The following is a 6,862-nucleotide window of genomic DNA, read 5'->3' on the forward strand; positions in this document are numbered from 1 at the left end:
TTTATCATCTAAAACATCGGTAAAAATCCGACAGTAACAACAACAACAACAAAAAATACAATTAAGCGATAGTTATGAGGTAGATAACTGTGACCTATTTACAGACACTATTTTTTTCATTGTGACGTAATTTGTTTAAAAGTTTAAAATATGAAAAAGAACACCTCGACTACTCCTTGATGTCTGCGATATTTCACCCATAAAATCCCCCCAAAATCCGGCTGTGGCCATTCACATCTGTGTCTTGACACTCTGTGATACATGCATCATGGAGTTTTTGAATCGAAACAAGGTAAGTACGCGATAATATCTCGCTAAAATCGTGGCGTCTTTAATTCTGTTCTCTCATGTTCTCACCTCCAGTTAGAGTTTTGCTGTTTATTTATTTATTTTTTTAATGCCCTCTTGTTCAAGATTTTTCTTTCCCCAGAAATCTGAGATTTTAATCTTTCCATTGATGTATCACACGTGCATATCGGACAATTTTAAAATTTGGCCAAATTGGGGGTCTCAGAGCAGAACTTCATCTGAGTGTTTTCCGCCATATATATATGTATATATATATATATATGTATGTATATATATATATATATTAGTATTTATATTTGAAAGCCAAGCCTACCTGACATTCCAGACAGTTTGTGTTAATTACGGTATTTTGGTGAGACATAGTAGTATAACCAGGGGTGCACATAAGTGGTCCGCATGCGCGCATGCGTACTGGACGTATACAAACGCGCTGGCCCTCAAAGGTTTCCATACGCTTTTGCGTACCGATGGCTGACCACTGTATTTGCGGCGGACACGAGATAATCACTTCTCAAAATGTCGGAGGCAGGCCCCACTGAGTAATTATTTCCGTGTTCCCCACCCCCGTCAAAGGACAGACAGACGACAGAGACGTAACCGGAGCTACCGAATAAAGGACTTTTGCTGAAAAGTGGCTGCAGGAGGTACCATAGCTAGAAGCAAATGATGCTCGCACGGATATGTGGTACAAAATTTGCCGTGAGAATCGCTGATAACGGCAGCGCATTTTATGTTGGGTCCAAGAATTTCAGCCATCCAAACTTTGAAATGCACGAAAAAAACAGAGCATGTGGCAATTAAGCAAACTATCGATGTCAGGCAGCACCCCACTCGCCCTATGGACAAGTGGCGGAATAAAGTTAATGAAGAGCAGCGCCATGCACTGACAAACGTGTTTTTGCTCGCATTTCACAAAGCTAAACATGCACGTTCAATGAGCTCTTATGAGGAGGAGGACATCCCACTTTTACAAAGGCTTGGAGTTAATGTGGGAGCCGCATAATGCCCTTTATTTTGAATTAGTACTGCTTTTATATTTATTTCTTTACATTTCACTTCAAAGTAATTGAAATTTTGTTGTACCAGTTGATGTTAATCAGGCATTAATTGTTATTAAATAAAAGGTATTTGGCTCTAACTAAAGCTTGTCATAATTTTATCGCATCAGGCGGGTCGGCTCTCAAGCTCAATGAGGATCAAGTCACATCTCCAGGTCCTCCTCTGAGAACCTGGGCAAAAAAATATGTGCACCCCTGAGTATAACGTTTATATTGCACACTAGTTAATTCATTTAATTAGTAGCTACAGAAGATATTCAACTGTGAAATAGAATTGCAGAGGTCTTTTCCACGACGAGGCTTTAGCGCTCTCTTGTGGCTGCTTCAAGAAAGGCAATCATATTTGAACGAATGCAACAAGTAAAAGTGGTGTGAAAGACAAACGTGAAGTTTCAGTCTCATGACACATATAATTTAAGGTATGAATTATCATTCAAGTAAATAAAAAAAATAGAGTAATAATATCTTACTATTGGTATATACTGTATGTTAGATGTCCAGCCTGGCAGTGACAACCAAAAAAAGAATAATTTGTGAGAATGATGGTAAGAAGACTCCTTGAAGTCTGCTTTGTTTGTTGCTACAATGGATGGCTTTATTAAGTTTGTTTGATTTGATGCTTATTAGTTGGCTAACAATTCTTTCAGAAAACAAATACGTGGAAAAAAAATGAAAAAACAAAAACTGAATTTAAAGTATATAATTTGAAATTGTATTGTTTAGTTTCATTCATTCACTAGTTCATTTGTTTGAAAATTTAACACAATATATTTTTCCCCATTCAGGTCTCCCCATTCCAATTCACATCACAAATCAAGGATACAATTACTAATGTTGCACCGATACCGATACGGGGGGGGGGCGATACGGCTCTAAAATGGTGGTATCGGTATTGGCAAGTACCAACAAATAGGGTGCCGATACCATTTACTGGTATCACCTGAACGCAGCCTTCTTTCTCCTGACACTGACTACACTCTGTTTTGTGTGATGACACGTGATCACTTTGCATGCCAAGCAGCTATCGATATTGGCCTGCTCCAGACCAATGAGAGTGGGTCAATAGCCGCTCTTAACCAATGCCGGGACAGCTTTTTCATATGGAGGAAAAACAAACCAGTAGAAGAAATGTCAGCGGTCTAGAATATTTCAGCATAGAAACTATGTCGAGTACAATGGCAGCATGCAAGATTTGCAGCCTGATAGTTTCGAGAGGTGGAGTTAAATTGTCCAGTTTCAATACCTTGAACTGGATAAAACGTTTGAAGACGAAACATGTGAACGAACACAAAGCATTTGAGGCTGCAACAGCAGGACTGCTATCCAGAGGAAGTGGGCTGGACCGGAGCAACAAACCTTGTTCAGTTCACTTCGTCTACTTTACTTTTATTGTCTTTTACTGAAAGAAATGCCGCAGGAATTTGAGACCTGTTTCAAAACTTATGAAACAAAATCAAATGAAAAACAAAAAACTTGCATCAAGCGTGCTGCAGAAGATAGCAAAGTAAGCTAAGCTAAGTGACTAAATTGTGTGTGCCAGAGAGAGAGCTTGCATTTGTGCGTTGCAATAAAGATGGAGTTATGTTGCTGCTGGTGCACAGAGAGGGAGGCTGATAGAGAGACAGGATTCTGTGATAAATTATTATTAAATTAAATTATTCTTATTATTTGTATGCAATATAATCAGGGGTGCACATAAGTGGTCCGCATGCGCGCATGCGTACTGGACGTAGACAAACGCGCTGGCCCTCAACGGCTTCCATACGCTTTTGCGTACCGATGGCTGACCACTGTATTTGCGGCGGACACGAGAAAATAACTTCTCAAAATGTCGAAGAGGCAGGCCACACTGAGTAATTACTTCCGTGTTCCCCCACCCCCGTCAAAAGACAGACAGACGACAGAGACGTCACCGGAGCTACAGAAAAAAAGGACTTTTGCTGAAAAGTGGCTACAGGAGGTACCATGGCTAGAAGCAAATGATGCTCGCACAGAAGTGCGGTACAAAATGTGCCGTGAGAATCCCAATGTCGCCGATAAGAGCAGCGGTTTTTATGTAGGGTCAAAGAATTTCAGCCATCCAAACTTTGAAAAGCACGAAAAAAACAGAGCATGTGGCAATTAAGCAAACTATCGATGTCAGACATGACCCCACTCGCCCTATGGACAAGTCGTGGAATAAAGGTAATGAACAGCGACATGCACTGACAAACGTGTTTTTGCTCGCATTTTACAAAGCTAAACATACACGTTCAATGAGGTCTTATGAGGAGGACATCCCACTTTTAAAAAGGCTTGGAGTTAATGTGGGAGCCGCATAACGCCCTTTATTTTGAATTGGTGCTTTTATGTTTATTTCTTTACATTTCACTTCAAAGTAATGCCAATTTTGTTGTGCCAGTTGATGTTAATCAAGCATTAATTGTTAATATAATTAATTAAAGTTAATTGGCTCTAAGTAAAGCTTGTCATAAATTTATCGCATCAGGCGGGTCGGCTCTCAAGCTCAATGAGGACCAAGTCACATCTCCAGGTCCTCCTCTGAGAACCTGGGCGAAAAAATTATGTGCACCCCTGAATATAATGTACTTGATTCACTTTGCATTAGTCTTTTTCCTGTTTCACAAAGGTAAGCAGCAGCCGGACAAAGCCATGATAGCAACGATTTCACATCCAAGTATGTAGTTCTTCATATACTGGACTGTCTCAGAAAATTAGAATACACAATATTCTAATTTTCTGAGACAGTCCTGTATATTGTTCTATGTAAAGGACGTCAGCCAAGGTCGGCCCCCCACATTTTTACCACGCCAAATCTGGTCCCCTTTGCAAAAAGTTTGGACACCCCTGCTTTAAATGGTGGATTAATGTACAGGACTGTCTCAGAAAATTAGAATATTGTGTATTCTAATTTTCTGAGACAGTCCAGTATATATTTCAAACAGAGTGGTATTGGAATGCTATCGGTATCGGCCGATACTGCACAGCCAGGTATCAGTATCGATATCAGGGCCAAAAAATGGTATCGGTGCAACACTAACAATTACACATAAGCAGAAATGTGAAGGATGTACTCACTTTGGTGAAATGCTGAACATGTGGCACATCATGCAACAATTTTTAGTGGATTTGGACGTGCCGATTGCTTCTTCCATAACCACTTCATAAAAACAAAGTTTGATGATGGCCTTGTTTTGAGTAAAACTGCCTGTATGACATGAAAAGGAAGAATTCTAATAGGACTGAACATTCACCATCATAAATGTGTGCTGATCATGGAGGGAATGAGTTGACTGATCTCTGATCTGCTGCATTATGTCATCTTCATCTGCATTTTCAAGAATGATGCCATTCAGGTCCACATGGCGTGGGGTGATAAGCAAAACCACTTTGCCACAGATAGCCTATAATATAGAGACATCTGCATTGATTGAAATGGGGATCGCTCTACTTACAAGTATAACTGCTTTTATTCCATTTCCATCTCTGTTTCCATCTGCAGCAAAGTCCTTGGTTTGGTTTGCCAAATGTGAGGTGGACTGGTCTGTCCTGAGCAAAGACTCATGAAGATTTGATTTTTGGGAATGTCCTGAAAATCAGAAACAACAAATAAAGTACATTTACAAATTAGATTCAAACATTTTCTGCCACAGTTGCCAACGCTAAAGTTCATACCTGTGATGATGCTGATCTTTGCTAGAAAAGTAGCAACACATTATCAGGATAATTATTTTACACTGGTACAAAGTGTATTATGAAGTGCATACATCCCTATCGGGTACAAAATAGTCTTGAAAGACATCAGTAGGAAAAAAGATGTCGTTTTTATGTTTTTTCTCATATTTTGAAGTCAAATGCTCTCCATCATTGTCTTCTACAGTGATCCCTCAATTATCGCTGTTAATGGGGACCACAACCGACCACATAAAATGAAAAAAAAAAAAAAAGCAAAGTAGTGTCACCCCCCCCCCCCCCCCCCATTTTCAAAATATATTTTTGGTCTATATACGTATAATATCGATAAGTGTATTTAAAACCCTGTAAATGCATGTTCTCATTCGAACATTAAAGAATAGCTTAAAACATGTAAATACAACATTAATGATATAATTAACATACATAAAATGTATATAAAATAATACGTACAGTGGTATGAAAAAGTATCTAAACCTGTTCGAATTTCTCACATTACTGCATAAAATCTCCATCAAATGTGATCTGATATTTGTCAAAATCACACAGAAGTAGGAACAGTGTCTGCTTTAACTAAAACCACCCTAACATTTATAGTTTTTCATATTTTAATGAGTATAGCATGCAAACAATGACAGAAGGAGGTAAAATAAGTAAGTGAACCCTCTGCCTAAGGAGACTTAAAGAGCAATCGAAACCCAATTTTACCAAACAATTTTAGTCAGGTGTGTGCCCAATCACTTATGAGTGGTTTAAAGCTGCCCTGCCCACTATAAAACACACACCTGGTAAGAACTGTCTTGATGAGAAGCATTGTCTGATGTGCATCATGACTTGGTCAAAAGAGCTGCCTGAAGACCTGCGATCAAGGATTGTTGATTTGCATAAAGCTGGGAAAGGATACGAAACCTTCTCTAAAAGTCTGGGTGTTCATCAATCGACAGTCAGACAAGTTGTCTACAAATGGAGAGAGTTTGCCACTGTTGCTTTTCTCCAAAGGAGTGGCCGTCCACCAAAGATCACACCAAGAGTTCAGCGCAGAAGGTAAAAAAGAACCCTAGAGTGTCTGCTAAATACCTACAGAAATCAATGGCACAGTCCAATATCTCTGTGCACAAATCAACTACAGTATATGTAAAACTATGGCCAAGAATGGTGTTCATGGGAGGACTCCACGGAGGATACCACTGCTGTCTAAAAAAATAACATTGTTGCTCGTTTAACGTTTGCAGTAAAGCACTTGGACACTCCACAGATGTTTTGGCACAATATTTTGTGGACTGATGAAACCAAAGTTGAATTGTTTGGGAGTAACACATGTCATGTGTTGAGGAATAATGGAACAGCTCACCAACATCAATACCTCATCCCCACCATGAAGCATGGTGGAGAGAGCATCATGATTTGGCGCTGTTTTGCTACCTTGGGGCCTGGACAACTTTTTGCATTCATTAATGGAAGAATGAATTCAAAAGTTTATCAGGATGTCTTGCAGGAAAACCTGAGGCCGCCTGTCAGGCAGTTGAAGCTAAAATGAGGAAGGATGCTGCAATAACACAATAATCCAAAACACAGAAGTAAATCAACTTCAAAATGGTTTCAGAAGAACAAAATACATGTTCTGGAGTGGCCAAATCAAAGTCCAGACTTGAACCCCATTGAGATAATGTGGTATGACGTAAAGACAGTGATTCATGCCAGGCACCCCAGGAATCTGACTGAACTAGAGCAGTTTTGTAGAGAAGAATGGGCCAAGATTAGTCGTGATCGATGTGCCAGACCGATCAGCAGCTAGAGGAAGC

The sequence above is a fragment of the Corythoichthys intestinalis genome, chromosome 11 (genome assembly GCF_030265065.1).
Source record: "Corythoichthys intestinalis isolate RoL2023-P3 chromosome 11, ASM3026506v1, whole genome shotgun sequence".
In the NCBI taxonomy this organism is placed as follows: domain Eukaryota; kingdom Metazoa; phylum Chordata; class Actinopteri; order Syngnathiformes; family Syngnathidae; genus Corythoichthys; species Corythoichthys intestinalis.